Source organism: Rhinolophus ferrumequinum, chromosome 10, assembly GCF_004115265.2.
Source record: "Rhinolophus ferrumequinum isolate MPI-CBG mRhiFer1 chromosome 10, mRhiFer1_v1.p, whole genome shotgun sequence".
Classification (NCBI taxonomy): Eukaryota; Metazoa; Chordata; class Mammalia; order Chiroptera; family Rhinolophidae; genus Rhinolophus; species Rhinolophus ferrumequinum.
In genome coordinates, this window is record NC_046293.1 from 72,038,939 (window position 1) to 72,054,378 (window position 15,440).

General features: G+C 35.7%; 1 protein-coding gene across 10 annotated transcripts in view; it reads left to right on the forward strand.

The window, feature by feature from the left end:
* The window catches only part of NAV3 (neuron navigator 3), a 770,226-nt gene that overhangs the window by 636,983 nt on the left and 117,803 nt on the right, over positions 1–15,440 (forward strand). The window lies entirely within an intron of this gene.

The following is a 15,440-nucleotide window of genomic DNA, read 5'->3' on the forward strand; positions in this document are numbered from 1 at the left end:
CCTGTGGAAATGCACAAGCCTGGAAAGGAGGACCTAGGAATGCCAAACCTTTTGATTTTTCAAGGGAAGTCAAGAGTCTGAGCTTTTGTGAGAAATAGCCTAATTGCAAAATATTTGTAACTGTCTTAACAGAACTGTGAGACCAATAGATAAAGACAAATTGCTTCAATGGCAGATAATCTAGGAAATCACAGGGAAGCCTATACACAGCAAGAGGCAATGAACATTTCATGGATGGTTATATAAACTTCCTAGGTCCTATAAAGTCTCCCACAGGTACGCTGGAGGTGATACCTACTTACAGAATGAGAATGTACCAGGTACAAATGTGACTGAGCACACTTCCAAGCTTTTAATGAAAAACAGGACAAATCGAAGGTTGATCTCCCAGCCACAGAATCCCTCCGTGGAGCTGGCCTCAGACCTCCCTGAGGTCTATTATGGTGAGGACTAATTAATTTTGTTTAAACCACTATGTGAATCCACACTGCAAGCCCAGTGGACATTTGTATCTGTGATGGCTAGTGAGGAAACAAGCCCTCAGAATGAACACCCTTGACATTTAAACAGTGAACAAAGGAAGAGTAGCCATTGAAGAGACAAAGAAACCAGCTCTAACACAATGTGGAGGAACAAACAGGTTAACTGATATCTTTGATATGAAGAGAAGAGGGACTAGGCAACAGTGTTGAATTCCACAAACAAATGAAGAAGGTTTATGCAAAAAAAAAAAAAAAAGAGTAATATAAAGTTTAACATTTGAAAAGTAGAGATCTCCCAGATGATTAAGCCAGGTACAAGCTACAGCCTGAGTTATCAAAATAGAATGGTTATAGAAGTCAAAATCTGGTTATGGATATGATTTATCCAGGTGGTCATTAAGTCAATATGATGACAAAATGAGTCTTAAAGGAAAGGAAGACAAAGTTCCAGGCACCGAGTTCTTTATTAAATATGAACAAAGTTATATAGAATGTAGTAACAAAGATACCATTCCAGGTTCATTCTGGATTGTCTATTACGTTATTCTCTAAATCATATTCCTAAATACCAGGGCTGCCAAAAAATGGGTACACATGACTTGTATTCATCTTTTGTTATCGGTATATATTGAGTATTACAAATTCAATACAGTTTTTTCCTTTCTTAAAATGTATATACACTTTTTTTGGCACCCTCTGCATAGTAACTGTTGATTTCAATTATAAGTTGGTCAGCTTAACTTATTCATATTTTAATTGGTTTTGCATGTTTAATCATGACTTGAAAATATAAAAGCATAATTCATCATAGAAATTATTATTTTTGTATTGTACTCACTGACAGATTGATTTGCTTTGTGATACTAAAGTCCGGATGCTGAAACCACAGTTGATGAAGGAGTTTGAAAAGGTCCAAAGGGATTGTCATGATTTTACATGTCTCAGATTATCAATCATTACAACTCTTAGTATATTAGGGAAGCCTATGTCAAAACATCTAGTCATACTGAATCCCTTTTTTTGGGGGGAGATAGAAACCTTTCTTCTACTTTCTTAGGTTTAATATTTGGGGGTATGCAAATTATACTGACATAAGACGATTATCAAGAGATAACACAGTGTTTTACTCACGTGTATATGTGGGAGTTCACATAAAACGTGACTCGAGGAGGTGGTTAGAATTTTGAGTTCATGCGTCATCTTATTAGAGGAAGGGGAGTGGGAGAAAGGCACTCGTGGGTAAACAGATGACTTCTTGGAATGATCATTGGGCCCTTAGAAGAAGAAATGGGAGATATGATAGTTTTTTGACAATGTCTGTTTAGGTGATTTCTTCTCCCTACTTCTTGTCTCTGGTGATAGGAGGCAATCTTCTCTGGTTGCAAAACTCCCAAGAAGGGGATTTATGACAGTTGAATTATTTTAAATTGCCCGGCTTTTAGGCAAATAAGGGAGCTCACGGGGGAAAAAAAAAAAGAGAAAAAGAAAAAGAAAAGAAAAGAAAAGAAAAGAAAAGAAAAGAGAAAAGAAAAAAAAGAAAGAAGAAAAATCCTTTCTACAGTGGTATATTTTGGCTCCCTTTACTCTAAATCTACAGTTGTTATCAACGTGCAGAAACTTTTACTGTCTCTACAAAGGAGCGTGATGAATTCTCATAAAATCATGTGGGGAGTCATTTCTAAAGGAGGGAGGCCCTTGTATTTCCATGACTTCACCAAAGAGGAAAAAAGCTAAGGCAGCAGAGATTCTCCTGAGCGACCAAGTAAAAACCTCCAGGGTTCAGATGCATGATGCTTGTCACTACTAGTCTGTGTACACTCTAAGATTTCATTCTATTCTGTGTTGATTTATTGCAGCATAATCACAGAATTACTATATTCCCATATCTTAAGTACTTCCTTCATTAGTTCACTGGCTTTCCAGAGTAATTAAAAGCAAATATAGATTAATAGGCTGAGATGGAAATAAAGTAAATATAATTATTTCATTTCATAATCAAATGTCCTGCCTTTCCCTAGATCATCTCTTTACTTTAAGTAGAGAGAAACCAATGCAAAACATTGGAGAAGTAGACAAAGTTTTATTTGCCCTCTCGCTTTTCTTTTGGTACCTGCTTACCACCGCAAATTTAGGAACTAATGCTAAACTTTGTCCCAGTTCTCAGCACCAACTGACTTAAATGTAAATAATCTTATAAACTTGCAATAGTTTTAAGCAATTACCATCATAGAATTAATTCACACTATACACATATTGCAAACTTACTACTTACTCTCTGCCAAGCACTGTGTTCAATCCTGTGGACTGTGTACTCAAAGGTCTTAATGAAAAGGATATTAGAATAGGGATTCTTAAAGTTTAAAAAGCGGTTGAGATTCAAAGGATACTTGAATAATACAACTAGCCCAATTTTTAGGTATTTTTGGTTTGGATACCTTTTAATATCTTTCAAAACATGCATACAGGTGTTTCTAAGATGTGGTAAACCTCTTCTAAGACTGCTCCTGACATTAAACTTGATTAAAGCCAACTTTTACCATTATATTAGGTTGGTGCAAAAGTAATTGTGGTTCTTACAATTATTTTTAACCTTTTAAACCACAATTACTTTTGCAACAACCTAATAGAACTAATCTCCCAATAGAAGAGATGGTTCCCAGACTTCTTTTTACCTTAGCTGCTTCCAAAACAATTTACTAATGGATCTTATCAACATGGTGATGATGAGCCAACATGCCACGTTATATAAACACCTTATCTTTACAACAGCACTATGCAGTAGGTTTTAGTGCCACTATTTTGTGAGACAAAGTTCTTAGGTCACATCACTTACCTATATACTGTTAATAAATGGCAAGGGTAGGATTTGAATTCGGTTCCTGTGCTCTTACTATTATTCATAAAATTACTAATTTATATAAAGGTTTTTATCATGCATGGACAACATTTTCTGACTTTGTAAATTATTTCATTTTTTTCATTTTAGTCTAGACATACCTAAGAAATATGAATAGATCCATTTTATTAAACTTCATAAGTGTTGGTAAGTTCCTTCAGCATGTAATCATATTCTAGTTCTGCAGATTGTCAATAAATTTAAAAATGCAATTGATGGAACAATAATTTCACATGTGTTAGGTCACACATAAAAGGCTTGTTAGTTTGTTAATAGCTAATAAAGCAATTTAGCACTGTTTTGTTCATTTTTACATATAAATAAATCTAGCATGATCTTGAAATCCAAATGTCTGTTAAAGTATCTATTTCTGACAGGCTCAAGATGAAAATACAGAAAAGTGGAAAGGTGAGAAATATGTTCAACTTATATACAGAAAACAGAGAAAAACAATTTGGGCCTTTTATAGTACATGATTTTTTTTCTATAAACAGCAATAAAACAGGAGAGATGTGTCAGCTAATTTAATTGTTTGATTTGATTTAAGAAGTTAATATCTATACATGAAACAATTGTTTTTCCCTGCAAGAACTAGGGATGGATTTTTTTTTTAATAGGCTAACTAATGGGGTGAGACATTCAACTTTGGATAATTAAATTGAGGGCTTCCGGCTGACCGCTGATAAATTCTGCATCTTCTTCACTCCAGCTTTATAGAGTGGATGGCATAGACTCATTTATTAGAGTCATATGTGCTCCATTTGTATTCTTTTATTTCTTGCTTGACTTAATTTGTTTTTGAAATCATTAAAGTTATCTGCAATGAGCTGGGTTTTTTTAAACATTAACAGAGCTCCATATGTTTTTTTCCCAAATAAATTGCAAATGAAAGTGTTTTTCTTACAAATAAGTGTTTATTTTCTGAATTAAATAGTTATTTTGTTATTATATAGCTTTTCTGTGTTTACTGAAGAAAATTCACAGAATAAATAAAAATGTAAAGAAGAATCTAAAAATAATCAATAATTCTCCCATCCTCAAAACAACCAAGAATATTACTTTGATGTGTTTCCTCCCAGCCTTGCTTACCCTCTCCATTTACACAATTTGGGATATATCACCTGTATAATATATTATCCTGCTTTCCTAATCTATCTTACATAATGAACACTACCACATACTATGAAATATTATTTTAAATTATGACTTTTAATGATTGTATGTTATTCTATCATATGGAATAAATTATATATAAGGAGGATGCCCCATGTATATCGACATAATAGTGTGTGTGTGTGTGTGTGTGTGTGTATACATATATACATTTGGAATTTGATTTAATTTTTCCACGTAAATCTCATTCTGTAAGATTAAGTTTTATAATTTATTTTTAATTTTAGATTTTTTTTTATTTCAAGTATATATTTAGGGTTCTGTAGACTGTTAGGATTTATGAATTTGTTACAACTTTGAAATATTTTGTCAGCCAGGTTTTCCTGCTGACAGATAGTAAAAACTGTTGACTGAAACTGTGCATTTTTTTCAGACTTAATTAGGATCCAGAGGTGCATATTTCTTACAGAAAAAAATCTTATTATTTGTTTCTATAACGGCATATTTTACTCTGATCCCAAACAGTTTGTACAATCTATATCCACTTGGCAATCCAAATATTTGCTACATAAAAATAAAAGTAATTATAGTAATAGTTTATTATTGAGTGCCTTGTTAGTGACAGGCATATTTCTTTCTTTGTCTTGGGAGATGTTAACACACTCCTTTTAGTCACTAATAGAACAAGAGAACAAAAAGAAAATCAATAAAGGCATAGAAGATTTGAACAACACCGTAAAAAACTTGACCTAACGGGCATACGTAGAACCCAGAAGCAAGACTAGCAGAATTCACATTCTTTTCAAATACACACTGGATATTTACAAAACGACTATATATGTTGGCACATAAAGTAAGTCTCAACAAATTTCAAAGTACTGACATCCTCCAAAGTATTTTCTTTGACCACAGTGGAATTAGCTAGAAAACCTTAACAGAAAAGATAGACCATTACTCTGTTTCAAAATTAGGAAATATACTTCCAAATAACATTTGAGTAAAAGAAGAAATCACAACAAGAATTATGAAATATTTTGAACTGAATGATAAGGAGAACAGTGCATATTAAAATTTATGAGATGTGACCAAAACTCATGCTTAGAGGAAAATTTATAGCTTTAAATACATATTATTATAAAACAACAACAACAAAAATAAGAAAGGCTGAAAATCAATGTGCTATTCTTCCAAGTTAGTAATTCTCCAATTCAAGACATTAGGAAAAGAAAACCAAGTTAAACCCAAAGAAGCAGGAAGAAAACTATTACATAAAAGCAGAAACTAATGAAATGGTTTCTAAGTATTTTACGTGTATTAACTAATTTAATCCTCATAACAACCTTCTGTATTTGATACTATTATATAATTATCACCTTTTTACAAATGAGGCATCCTCAACACAAAGAGTTTGAATAACTTGCTCCAGGTCACACTTTAGTAAATGTCAGAGCTGGATTTAAACTCAGGTCAAGTAAAATAAATAAGTGAATTTTTAAAACTATATATATATTTATTATATATTATATTAAATACATTATATATATATATATATATATTTTTTAATCTTCTTCAGCTTCAGTTTTGACTAAGTAATTTAATTGTCCCTTGATGCTTTCTAAGCCAGTTCGATGGGCTAGTGGCTAGACCTGGTGAATCAATAGTAAAAAACAATAGAAATGTTGTTTCAAATTCCAATTAACTACTACATTTTTAGGATATGTTGGTGCCATATATATTATAGCAGAAATATTTTGATATTCAAGTATTATACCAGCTCCATTGCTACTGAAACTTTCCAAACATATTAGTGAAAATATATATTTTTTTAATATACAAAGAAGCCACAAGGGTCAAAGTACAGAAGGCAGTACTAGCAAGGAAGCTTTGGGCAAGACAGGTGACGCAGAAAGAGAGAGAGAGGTGACTAACTTAGTATCCCCATGAAAGCCCTGAGCACACTGTAGGTGAACTCAGGAAGCAGTGAGATTTGTACCACAGAAACCCCAAGGACTTGGGAATTGTAGGATTGGTTACCTTGGGATGCAGAGATGAATGTGAAGTAAACATAGGAAGAATTGGATCAAAAGTTTTTTAAGAGGCAGTCAGACCCTGAGATTCTCCAACCCAACCCATGAATAACTGGGCAATTGTCACTTTTCTATTTTAGCAAAATACTAGAGCGTATTCTCTGGGGAGGGAAAAAGAAATGGAATCTGTATGGGATGCAGGGTACTTTGGAGGACTGACAATAGTGTAATTAAATGAAGTTTCCAAAATCAACATGGAGATTACCAGCTTTTCCACTTATTTAGATTCTATAACCCTTGCAAACAGGTGTGAGTCTCTCTCTAATCAGGACCATCATTTACCCTCTGTTTTCGCCACATATCTGCCAGGTGCTTACTAAATATAAGTCCTTGAATCATTTTAATCAGTATACATTTGGAAAAAATATATAGTATCATGAGATAGAACTTAGCACAATTGTTTATTAAAAACATTTGGGTTCCTGGCTTTTGACCCCAGCTAAGTAATAACTGTGTGACTCTGGAAAGTTATTTAACTTTCAGAGTTAAAATGAGGCTCTCCTTACAAAAATAAATGAACTATTAGTAACAGCTAGTTACACTGGTAGGCCTATTTCGATTGTAAATGACACAAAATTATTTTAAAATTGGATTTAGATAAAAAGGCACGCATTGTGCCCACATCTGAGAAGTCCATCGGTAGCTCTGAATTTGTACGTGGCTATATGTAACAGTATCAGGTCCCCTTTATCTGTTGCCTTGGCTGTGGTATTTTGCATGGGTAGGTTGGATACTCCTTATTACTGCAGCTCACTCTCAGTCCTACACGACGCAAGGTTCAAGTCCAGTGTGCGAGAAGCAAGCTCCGTCAAAGTTCCTAAGAGTCACTGGGATTGGACCATATACACATTCCTGAACCTATCACCACAGCCCACGAAGCATCTTAACTCCCTAAATCCTTACTTCCATCTTAACATTGTGAATCAGTACAATTATCTATGCCCCTTTTTCTAATCCATCCATTCTAGTGTTCCATACCTGCGCATCCTGGCTTCTGGCCCACAGCTTTATCTCATCTCTTGCCTTACCTGACCTCACAGTGTAGGCTTTGAAAATATTTACTTATTTATCCCCCTCTTACCCACCCCCTCCAATCTGCTGTTTCATGCCTTTGCTTAGACCTAGAATTCCATACTTAACTTGGAATAACCATTCTGTTTTCCTTCATATTTCTTAGTCATTCTCTAAGACTCACTTCAGGTGTTGCATCCTCTGTGAACTTTCTTCAGTACCTTAGTAGGCTCAGTGTCCCTTCTCTGCACACGACGTGTGCTTCAGTCTTACAATTTGCCACATTATTTTGAAGACTCTCTTTATATGTATTTCTCTCCCAGAAGCCTATGATATATCCGAGGAAATGGACTGTGTCTTCATTAGCCCTGTATCCTCAGTTTCAAATGCAGTTCTTGTCACAAAATATGCATCTGTTGTCCTGAAATCCCATTTCGTCACGTGCATCCTTGTATTTCGTCATGTACATCCTACATTGTATCAAAACTATTTTTCCATGTCTTATTTGACTTTATATTCTTAGCATCTAGCCCAGAGCCTTATACACTGTTAGTAGTCAATACATATGTGAATGAATGAATGAATGAATGAATGAATGAACGAAATGCTTTCTTTTGTGGAGAGCTTTTTTTAAAAACTACGGTAGAAAAAGAAGCAAGTAGATAAGAGTATTAACATTGAAAGGCTTTAGAGAAGAGAATGTACTGTACGTGTCACTGTCTTTCAAAACCATACCATCCAGAATATTGCTATTTGTTTCTTTTCAATTGAGATATAATTGACATATATAGCACTGTATAAATTTAAGATGTACACTGTGTTGATTTGGTTCTAACTGGAGAGCTTTTATAAAATATTCTGAGCAAGACACTCAAACCAGAAATTTAAATAGCAAAACATAATGCTAGAATATCCAGTAGCAATTTTCTTCAGAAATTCTTCTTTAAGTATGTTTTGATTAAGTCTAAAAAACCACAGAACTCATCTCTGAGTGTAGAAATGTATAGTGTGAAACTATAGACTTCTAAAATTGAGTGTAGTATATATAACTTATATTGATATTTCTGGAAAAAAACTACAATTTTACATGTACAGACCTTTCAACATTTAAGCTTTTTTTTCTCATTATTGAGTGTTTGTTCACTCCTTGATATTAATTCCATGAAATAGGGAAAGTTGTTAAAAGCCTTATTTGACAAATTAAAATATGAAAGCTCAATGAAGTTAACTGAACTTCCAATCATTAAATGACCAAGTTGGGTCTGAACTCAGCTTGATTCTGATCTAGTCCAAGGATCAGCAAACGTTTTACTGGAAAGGCTCAGACAGTAAATATTTTAGGCTTTGCAGGGTGAGGAACAAAATAAAAAATTGTTTATGTTCTTAGATAATGAGAAAACAAATTGCCACAATTTTTTTCAACTGTGTAAAAATATAAATAACATCTGTAGCTCGTGGGGTGTACAGTTTGGATTTGGTTCACAACCATAGTGTGCTGACTCCTGTTCTAGGCCATTCTTAGACCTGACATTTATTCTCTGTATTAGTTTTCTAGGTCTACCATAACAAACTACCACCAATTGGGTGGATTAAACAATAGAAATGTATTGCCTCACAGTTCTGGAGAGTAGGGAATCTACATATGGGCAGGTTTGACTCCTTCTGAGAGCCAGAAACGAAGGACCTCAGACACTCCCTTTGGCTTATAGGTGGCTGTTTTCTCTCTGTCTTCACATTGTCTTTCTCCCTGTGTGTGTGTGTGTCCCAATTTCCCCTTTTATAAGGATATCAGTCATATTGGATTAATGTGTACCCTAATGAGCTCACTTTAATTTGATTACCGCTGTAAAGACTGTATCTCCAAATAAGGTCACATAGTGAGGTGCTGGGGGTTAGGACACTGGCATACATCCAGGGGAGGGGAGTGGCATAGAATTCAACCAGAGCACTCTTACTCTCTTTGTACTCCATCGAACTTGATTGCTATTAGGAGATAAAGTAACAAGTATGACAGTTGTATCTCACTCTTTCCGTCCTTCTAAATTTAAAGCCAGAGTTTCTCTTTCAACAACCTTGTAGTATAATAACAGAAAAATAGACCTGAACAAAGATGACCCTATAAGACTTGCCACCTCAACCCTATAAAACACGCAAAAGAAAAGGTGGAATAGTCTGAATCATCTGAATATTTATACATTTTAGCAAATGGGTAGCAATATTTAGAAACATCAAATAACAAGGGAAATTATTAATTTTGATCATGGTTATAACAAATATTCTGCGATCAAGATCCTTAACTCTGTGTTCCCTAAATATATCAAAAATAAAACTCACAAGTCACACCCTCCTGTGTCCAAGCAGCAGATAGAACTAACTCTAAAATAAAACTTGCCATTTGAAATCCCCCGCTGTGAATGTGCCTTGTTGTTTGGAAGTGTTTTACCTTTGATAGCTAGAGCTGTCACAGCATGAAGAGGTGCCATCGAGTTTTACTGCCAGGGTAAGAATGGGTTAGCAGATGAATTCTAAAGAGGATTTTTTTTTTTAAATTTATTTTTAGATGAAAAGACTGTGTGAGGTTCTTAGATATAAAGACTTAGATTTGCGGCTTACCTTCCTGTAACTGTGTTCGGAAAAATTAGTCCATAGTCATCAATTTTGAAAGAAAGGTGCTTTAAAACAGAGCATGGTATTCTATCTCTTTGAAATCTTATTAGCCTGCCATTGATCCATGCATTATTTTCATGAGTGTTGACATTTTTATCAACGAAAGGAGGCAGTATATTTTGGTATTTGTTGCTTGCTATTTGACATTTGATATTGGCTTCCTCATCCCAAACCTACTTTAGTCGGACTATTGTAAAGAATACAAAGGATTACATACAAAAAAGATCTTGTACAGGGCCAGCAATTCTCTTCTTTAATTCTTTTCACAGAAGACATTGTTGAGTTCATTTTTAAATCACTCACTTCTTTACAAGTAAGAAACAAACATGAGACTTCTTTAATTGGTTAGAGCATGCACTGATCATATTTCTAGAATGGAGCCATCTTCAAAGAGATCACTGGGGAAGTGATTAGGCCTGTCCACCAAATGGAGTTCCCATCAATCCGCTCAGGATAAGTGATGATTACTCTCTTCCCTACATGTGGCAGTAGGGGAAGGGAAGGGGACTCACATTTGTTTAACTCTGAGAGACGCTGTACCAAGTGCTTTATAGTCATAATCAAAGATACTGTATTCTGCATTTTGCAAACAAACCAACTCAAGCACGGAGAGGGAACGTATCTACCGTACTAAAGGTATTTTGTTTATATTTTAAAACCTTATGAACATGTTCCTGCCCCCACTTCCCCATTTTGTTGACAATAGAATCTCATACTGTACCCACATGGGCTTTCTTGACTAGTATGTCAGACTAGAATAGTTTAGGCTTAGGGTATAGTTAGGATTTTTCTCACTTAAAAGTACCTCTTTCGTATAGGTACTCACATGGTGTGGGATGAGGTACAAAAGCACAAAAGACCAGTAGTTAGTGGAAAAGGAGAGTATTTTGTCTCCTTAGCAAGCAGGCAGCAGGAGGAGAGCAGGCTTCCTTCTCTCATTTTCTAAAGATCAATAGGAAGGAACCCTTTTGTAAAATTAAGTTGTCTGTGTGATATATAGAGTGAGCCTTAAATTGACTTTTAAATGTTTTCTATCTTGAAACATCCTTTTAAAATAAATTTTCACCTGCGTAAATGTTCTCTTTGAATTAAAGGCTTAATCGCCACACTCTGAAGAGATGCTTTTCTTAACCTTCTGATTCCATTGTTACTGTAATGACAGCAACTCATTAACTCAGTAGGTGTCAGTATTGATTATGACTTTTAGATTTTACTTCACCCCCCCACCCCCCATAGTTTAATTTCTTTCTAAAATAGATCATAACTCTTGATTGGCTGCCGCCTTGGAGGTTTTCCAAGATATTGGATTCGTGGTAAGATAATAGTGTTCAAATTGATACTGGTGGTCAGTAGGGGACTTGGACTCTTTTTCTCCCACTGTGATGCTCCGTTTCTCAAAGACTCGTATAGCTTGATTGTAGCCTCAATGCAGAGTTAATCATTAAAGTCAAGTGCATCCTGCAGGTACAATCAGCACCATCTAATTATCTCAAACTTGTTTGTCTTATGACTTTGTTTAACGAGCACATGCACATGATAATAACAACTCGGCTAATTCAAAATCCTGTCAACCACAGGCAATTTAGTCATCCGAAATGGAGTCTGGTGCATGTTAGAGATTATATCCACGTGACAAATGAGCAGGTGTGGCGAGGAAAGACAATAAGGCAAGAAATTGAAAAGCAGACTTTGTTTTTTTTTTCCCTTAGGAGAAAACCAATCAGGCTGTATGAGTCTTTGTTTAATGTGTATATGAAACATTCAGTTGTACTGTTATAACCCATCTCTAATGCGTTGCAAACTCTATATCATTATAAAATATTGAGAAAGTAAGGTGGATGTTTCAAATTCACAAGAATTTTTTTTTTTCTTGAAAGAATGTCTACTGGTCAGAGTCAACATTGTTATGCTTTTTATTATTCCTCATGCATACATCCAGCTAAGGAGCATGTTAATTCAACTCTGGCCCATGCAGATCTGTGTGCTCAACACAGCGTGAGGGCCCCAAGGTGTTAATGGCAACCTTTTGTAAAAGGTGAATGGCAGGAGGTGATGAGGGGAAGCGTCCTGGTGCTGAGGCTCCTTTCAGCTTGTCAGCTGTCAATCTTGTTGATACTCTTGCTCATTGTCAACAATCATTTACTCTTCAGGTCTCTTGCTGCTTCCTCTTTGAAAATCCTGGCCTAGAGACCTATTTACACACATGGGAAGCCTGATAGGGACAGATCTTGAAGTCGGAGAGGCTTGTCTGAGGTAATCTGCTGTTCCTCCCGTGTAAAAACGATAATATTTCTCGCTGCCCTAAGAGAAGGGCCTAGGGGACCATTAATCCCCTCTAGGGTCAGCACTGAGGATCCCTTGCCTTTTGTTACCCAAACTCTGTATTTCTATCTCTGACCACATGACAACGAAGATAACTTTTCATTTTAAAAGCCAAACTGCCTAAGGATGAGAATGTTTTAGCTATTTTCCTGGGGGCTATTTCATTTATCTCATACCTTGGCATATGCATATTTTCCAATATAGATGTATGGGTTGCTGAATTATTTATCTTAATTGTTTTGTCAAGTTCATAACCTGTTTTGAAAATAGCTGTGCATAGTTTTTAAGAAAAACATGTTCTCTCAGATCAGTTAACTCTTTCTGGCAAGTTTTAACTTGAGGGTAACATGCTATACGTTGATGACTTTGGTATTTTGATTTAGACATGCGGCGTGTGCTCTGTTCACCTATTATTAAACAGCAGCAATGTGTGATATAGTTCTCGTACTGTTACATGCATCAAACATTGAAGACATACACTTAATGTGATAATTAAAAGATTATCCCTCATACCTGTACAGTTCTGTAAATCCTCCTTTTTTAAACTCCATTTTCCATACCTTCCCAATACCTGGGCCTTTCACTGTGCTGCTTAGAATTCAAATCCACAGTCAGCTAAATTGCCTGGATTGGCAGTCTCTCCTTGAATCACACGCTTCACCTTCTTTCCCTGTAAACCGCCTCTGCTCTCCATGCCTGTGATTCCCACAGAGTGCTACGCCCTCCACCCTTCTATTACTGGCCTGGATGTAGGTTACATGAGCTCCTTCTTCTAAAGCAGTTTCACTCTCTGCTCTTCCCTAAAAACCTGCAGTTTTGAAGCCCCTACCGTCAATCTAGGCCACCTGCTACCCCTCCTTGGTATTGTCATTCCAATAAGCCAGTCTCCCTCTGTTTTTCACTATTTTAACTCTTTTTTATTGTTGGCACTTTCTCTAATACTGCTCCTGTCATGATTCATTATGTTAGTATCTGCGTATACTTTGCAATAGCCCGACTTCTCAGAACCTTTGATACCTTATCCTCCAGTGATCTAGCCTTCCATTCTATTCTAGCCACATGTTCCCACTATCACGTCCTAGAACTTGTTAATAAGTTCTAAGTTAAACAATTTTGAGTATCATGCTCTCACACACCCACTCCTCCTTTTCCAGTTTACTCCTTTTTATTATCCCAGCTTCAAGAATAATGTAATCCTAGCAGGATTTCAAACTGGTCAGAAGCTCATACCTTCACTGTGTCTTCATATTCTCCTTTGTACCAGTTAGATTCCATGATGTGTGTGTATATATATGATACTGGATATAGATAGTCTCTGTACTCCACTGGCCCTTTCTCTCTTTGCATATTTAAATACCAAAACTTCAACCTTTAGTTAAACCCAACATTTCATCTACTCTGCCCCTGACCAGCTCAAAGTGACAATAAAATTTCAAAAATCACGCAGACTGACTTCATAGTAAGTTCCTAACCAGTGATCTCCGGTGGATTCCTACAGTGCCCAGCAATTCCACATTTCCTTGGTGTACTTACTCTTCATTCTCTTACTACATAATTGACACCTATTCTCTCTCCTCAAACTTCTAGTCTCTCCTTCCAATTCTGATTCTCAGCTAGCATCCTTACTATTTCCCCGAGCAAATGGAAGCCGTCCAAATACATTTTCATCACCCTAGCCACCTTCTTACTTACAGCTCACTTATATTACCTCCTGTTACTCTATGGGAACTGTTGTAATACAAGGCCAAACACTCCAATTGGGCACTGGATCCCACCCTGTTCTTCTGTTCTAAATTGTAGTCCTATTATTTCTAAGCTCTCTGTATCCTGTTGTTTGTTTGTTTGTTTCTACTAGGTTATTGCCATCAGCACACCAACATGTTTATATTCCTTTCTCATGATAAACAAAATAAAAGAAAACAAAGCGAAAGCCTCTCCTTAAATTCCATGTTGCCCTTGAACCTCTACCCTCTTTCTCTGTGCTTCATTACATCAAAACCCTTGAAAACAATTATAGTTTAAATCTCTTGATAGCTCCAATTCCTCTCTTCCTGTTGTTTCTTGAAAACACCTGTTGTTTCTTCCTGTTGTTTCTTGAAATCTCTTCATAGCTCCAATTTCTCTCTTCCTGTTGTTACTTCCACATCGGTTCTTACTAAGGTAATGAAGGACTTTCTCATTAAAGTTGGCAGTGATTTTCATTGCTGTCAGATACATGTTTTTAAACCCCGTAGTCATTTCTCATTCTTCTTCTGACTTGACCTGTTGACACTATTTGATAAATTGGTTACTTCATCTTCTGTGAGACCTTCACTCCCTTTGCCCCTTGAAGGATTATTTATGATGTTTGAATAGGGAGTGAGCTAATCAAAGTTCACTTGAGGAAGAGTCACCTTGATAGATCATAAACGAGAGAAAAAGACAGGCATAAGGAATTGCAATCATCAGACGGATGGGTAATGATAAAATAATTAAGGTGGTGGTGGTAGAAAAATAAAGAAAGAAAATGATAGATGATACATTGCAAATGTAGAACTAGTGCAAATTGCAATGGATTTAATGGCAGCTGAGAGTAAAATATAATCTATATTTGCAATCACAAGAAATTAACCCCTTATATCAGTAGCTTACAATAACAAGCATTTATTTTTTTGTCTACAATATATGTATATATACAACTGTGGTTTGGCTACTATGACTTGACTTAGTGTTTTCCCATTCCTAGACCCAGACTGAAGGAGAAGACCCTGCTTAGAATATCTCTTCTTGAGACAAAGAAGGAGAACAAAAGAGCTGATAGAAACTTGCAATGCCCCTTAATGGATGTGGCATATGTCATATATGCTTACATTCTATTGGCCA